We start from the raw sequence: 5739 nt of genomic DNA, 5'->3' as shown, positions 1-5739 counted from the left end.
GTGAAGGTCGACAAATTCTTGTATCCTACGGATTTCGTGGTAATGGATATTAAGGAAGACCTACACACACCAGTAGTGTTGGGAAGCCTTTCATGAATACGGCTAGGACTGTCATTGATGTGTACAATCAAACCTTGATCTTACGATCACATGGGGAGAGCGTTACCTTCAAAATTGACCGACCAACCGATCTTTCTGGACAGGCAGAGATGTTTGCTATATCCACCAGACGGATCACTTCCGATGACGAGTCTTCACCGCCAGCCGACGATATCGAAATGGGTGTCGAATCACAGTTTGCAGACGACCCAGAAATGGAAGAAGAGGATCCCAGTGAAGAAATAGAGGAAGAAGAGGAATCTGAAGAGGAAGAGGAAATGGAAGACGTAAAAGAAACTGCGACAATACCCGCTCCAAGCATTGAGCGTCATGAAGAAATAATGAGGCTTGAGACGGACAGAGAACCTATGCGGGTAAAAGCTATGAATATAATTATTCGTACTAACCTTACTACTCAAATAAAGGAGGCCCAACAGGGAGTTGTAAAAGAAGGAAAGTTGAAGAATGAAATACCCAAAGGATCGGAGAAACATCTAAATATTCGGGAAGACGGAACCCGATATAGGGCTGAAAGAATTTGGGTACCAAAGTTAGGAGATGAAAGAGAAAAGGTACTTAAGGAAGCACATAAAACCAGATATTCAATACATCCCGGAGCGGGGAAGATGTACAAAGATCTCAAGAAACACTTTTGGTTGCCAGGTATGAAAGCCGATATTGCAAGATACGTAGGAGAATATTTGACGTGTTCTAAGGTCAAAGCTGAACATCAGAAACCATCAGGTCTACTTCAACAACCCGAAATCCCGGAATGGAAATGGGAAAATATTACCATGGATTTCATTACTAAATTTCCAAGGACTGCAAGTGGTTATGATACTATTTGGGTAATAGTCGATCGTCTCACCAAGTCAGCACACTTTCTACCAATGAGAGAAGATGACAAGATGGAGAAGTTAGCACGACTGTATTTGAAGGAAGTCGTCTCCAGACATGGAATACCAATCTCTATTATCTCTGATAGGGATGACAGATTTATTTCAAGATTCTGGCAGACATTACAGCAAGCATTAGGAACTCATCTAGACATGAGTACTGCCTATCATCCACAAACTGATGGGTAGAGCAAAAGGACGATACAAATGCTTGAAGACATGCTACAAGCATGTGTTATTGATTTCGAAAACAGTTGGGATCGACACCTACCGTTAGCAGAATTTTCCTACAACAACAGCTACCATTCAAGCATTGAGATGGCGCCGTTTGAAGCACTTTATAGTAGAAATTGCAGGTCTCCGATTTATTGGAGTGAAGTGGGGGATAGACAGATTACGGGTCCAGAGATAATTCAAGAAACTACCGAGAAGATCATCCAAATTCAACAACGGTTGAAAATCGCACAAAGTCGACAAAAGATTTACGTGAACATTAAAAGAAAAGACGTAGAATTTGAAGTTGTTTGATTTGGTAAACGGGGGAAACTAAATCCAAGGTACATTGGACCATTCAAGATTATTGATCGTGTCGGACCAATAGCTTACCGACTTGAGTTACCACAACAACTCGCGGCTGTACATAACACTTTTCACGTCTCGAATTTGAAGAAATGTTTTGCTAAAGAAGATCTCACTATTCCGTTAGATGAAATTCAAATCAATGAAAAACTTCAATTCATCGAAGAACCCGTCGAAATAATGGATCGTGAGGTTAAAAGACTTAAGCAAAACAAGATACCAATTGTTAAGGTTTGATGGAATGCTCGTAGAGGACCCAAGTTCACCTGGGAGAGTAAAGACCAGATAAAGAAGAAATACCCGCACTTATTTCTAAAAGATTCGTCAACACCTTCAACAGCTTAAAATTTCGGGACGAAATTTATTTAACGGGTAGGTACTATAGTGACCCGAACTTTTCCATGTTTAGATATATTAAATGAAATTGATATTTACATGATTAAATATTTCCAACATGTTAAGCAATCAAACTTGTTAAGACTTGAATAATTGAAATAGGTTTCATATAGACAATTGACCACCCAAATTGATCGGCGATTCACGAACGTTACAAATTCGTAAAAACTATATGATGTTATATATATAGACATATATATGGTTAACGTGAAATTATGATAAGTAAGTATCTCACTAGGTATGTTAACAATGAGTGATATACATAAAAATGAGTTTATTGAATTAAGAAACTCGAAACGATATATATAACGATTATCGTTATAACAATGTCTTACTAAATACATATGACTCATATTAAGATATTGTTACACTATGTTTAAATATGATAAATGATAAGTAAACAAATCATTAAGTGTATTAACAATGAACTACATATGTAAAAACAAGACTACTAACTTAAGGATTTCGAAACGAGTCATATATGTAACGATTATCGTTGTAACGACATTTAAATGTATATATATCATATTAAGATATATTAATACGTCATAATATCATGATAATGTAATAATTTAACATCTCATTAGATATTATAAACAATGGGTTAACTACATTTAACAAGATCGTTAACTTAAAGGTTTCAAAACAACACTTACATGTAACGACTAACGATGACTTAATGACTCAGTTAAATGTATATACATGTAGTGTATTATGTTGTAATAATACACTTTTGGAAGACTTCAAGACACATATCAAAGTACTTCTATTTAACAAAAATGCTTACAATTACATTCTCGTTCAATTTCATCAACAATTCAACTCGTATGCAACCGTATTCATACTCGTACAATACACAGCTTCTAGATGTATTTACTATTGGTATATACCAATAGAAAAACATCAAAATCAGACTCCTAATCATCTACTTTTGTTCTCTAGCATGGATGATTGATCAAGTTGGCCATTAGAGGAAATAATTACACTAAAAACCAAACTACAATTTGCATATAATCACATGCACATTCACGTTTTTTATCACCATCCCACACACTTGCATTTTTCAATTTTCTTTCATCCATTTGATCTCTCTCTTATTCTATGATGATGTTCTAAGTGTTCTCCAGCATATTCAACAAAATCTACATCAATCTAGCTCCTAAAACCAACCTTTGATCAACCTACAATACAACTACTCAAGAACACATCAACAACACTTCCAAGTTTGCTAGCTTACTTCCAATCTTGCAAATCCACTTTGAGTGATCATCCAACCTCAAGAAATCTTTCTTATTTATAGTAAGATATCTTTCTAATACAAGGTAATACTCATATTCAAACTTTGATTCAATTTCTATAACTTTAACAATCTTATTTCGAGTGGAAATCTTACTTGAACTTGTTTTCGTGTCATGATTCTACTTCAAGAACTTTCAAGCCATCCAAGGATCCTTTGAAGCTAGATCTATTTTTTTCATTTCTAGTAGGTTTATCTACAAAACCTGAGGTAGTAATGATGTTTATAACATCATTCGATTCATATATATAAAACTACCTTATTCGAAGGTTTAAGCTTGTAATTACTAGAACATAGTTTAGTTAATTCTAAACTTGTTCGCAAACAAACGTTAATCCTTCTAACTTGACTTTTAAAATCAACTAAACACATGTTCTATATCTATATGATATGCTAACTTAATGATTTAAAACCTGAAAACACGAAAAACACCGTAAAACCGGATATACGCCGTCGTAGTAACACCGCGGGCTGTTTTGGGTTAGTTAATTAAAAACTATGATAAACTTTGATTTAAAAGTTGTTCTTCTGGGAAAATGATTTTTCTTATGAACATGAAACTATATCCAAAAATTATGGTTAAACTCAAAGTGAAAGTATGTTTTTTCAAAATGGTCATTAAGACGTCGTTCTTTCGACTGAAATGACTACCTTTACACAAATGACTTGTAATCTGTATTTCCGACTATAAACTTATACATTTTCTGTTTTGATTCATAAACTCAAGTTCAATATGAAACCATAGCAACTTGAATAACTCAAAATGGATTTAAAACGAAGAAGTTATGGGTAAAACAAGATTGGATAATTTTGCTTGATGTAGCTACGTGAAAATTGGTAACAAACCTATATTAATAATATCCTAGCTAACTTATATTGTATCATACATGTATTCTAATATATTATGTAATCTTGGGATACCATAGACACGTATTCAAATGTTTTGACATATCATATCGACCCATGTATATATATTATTTGGAACAACCATAGACACTCTATATGCAGTAATGATTGATTTAGCTATACAGGGTTGAGGTAGATTCTAAAAATATATATACTTTGAGTTGTGATCTAGCCTGAGACGTGTATACACTGGGTTGTGGATTGATTCAAGATAATATATATTGATTTATTTCTGTACATCTAACTGTGGACAACTAGTTGTGGGTTACTAACGAGGACAACTGACTTAATAAACTTAAAACATTAAAATGTATTAAAAATGTTGTAAATATATTTTGAACATACTTTGATATATATGTACATATTTGTTATAGGTTCGTGAATCGACCAGTGGGTAACTCTTACTTCCCGACGAAGTAAAAATCTGTGAAAGTGAGTTATAGTCCCACTTTTAAAATCTATTATTTTTTTGGGATGAGAATACATGCGATTTTATAAATGTTTTACAAAATAGACACAAGTAATTGAAAATACTCTCTATGTTGGATTATCGAACCGAATATGCCCCTTTTTAGCTTGGTAGCCTAAGAATTAGGGAAATGGCCCCTAATTGACGCGAATCCTAAAGATAGGTCTATTTGGCCCAACAAGCCTCATCCGAGTTACGGATGCTTTAGTACTTCGATTTATCATATCCGATGAGAGTCCCGGAATGATGGGGATATTCTATATGCATCTTGTTAAGGTCGGTTACCAGGTGTTCAACATATGAATGATTTTTATCTCTATGCAGTTTGCGAAATGCCTGATATGAGATGTGTTATAAAAATGAAATCTTGTGGTCTATTATTATGATTTGATAATATGTAGATTAAACCTAAAACTCACCAACAATTTTGTTGACCTTTTAAGCATGTTTATTCTCAGGTAATTATTAAGAGCTTCCGCTGTTGCATACTAAAATAAGGACAAGATTTGGAGTCCATACGTGTATGATATTGTGTAAAAACTGCATTCAAGAAACTTATTTTGATGTAATATATTCTTATTGTAAACCATTATGTAATGGTCGTGTGTAAACGGTATATTTTAGGTTATCATTATTTGATAATCTACGTAATGCTTTTTAAACCATTATCGATAAAATAAAGGTTATGGTTGTTTTAAAAATGAATGCAGCTTTGAAAAATGTCTCATATAGAGGTTAAAACCTCGCGACGAAATCAATTAATATGGAACGTTTATAATCAATATGAACGGGACATTTCAGTTGGTATCTGAGCGTTGGTCTTAGAGAACCAGAATTTTTGCATTAGTGTGTCTTACCAAGTTTGTTAGGATGCATTAGTGAGTCTGGACTTCGACCATGTTTTTCTTCAAAAACGATTGCTTAACATTTTTTGTTGGAAACTATGTATTATTAACATGTAAATATTATGTGATATAGTAATCTCTTAACGTGTTTAATATTGTGTGATAGATGTCTACCTCTAGTACAAATCCCATCGAATCACCTAATAATAATGAAGAGTCGAATATATTTTGGAAAGATTCACAAATTCCCGA

This window comes from Rutidosis leptorrhynchoides, chromosome 6 (assembly GCF_046630445.1).
Source record: "Rutidosis leptorrhynchoides isolate AG116_Rl617_1_P2 chromosome 6, CSIRO_AGI_Rlap_v1, whole genome shotgun sequence".
Taxonomy (NCBI): Eukaryota; Viridiplantae; Streptophyta; class Magnoliopsida; order Asterales; family Asteraceae; genus Rutidosis; species Rutidosis leptorrhynchoides.
The sequence above is the reverse complement of the archived record's forward strand: the minus strand, read 5'-3'. Positions refer to the sequence as shown.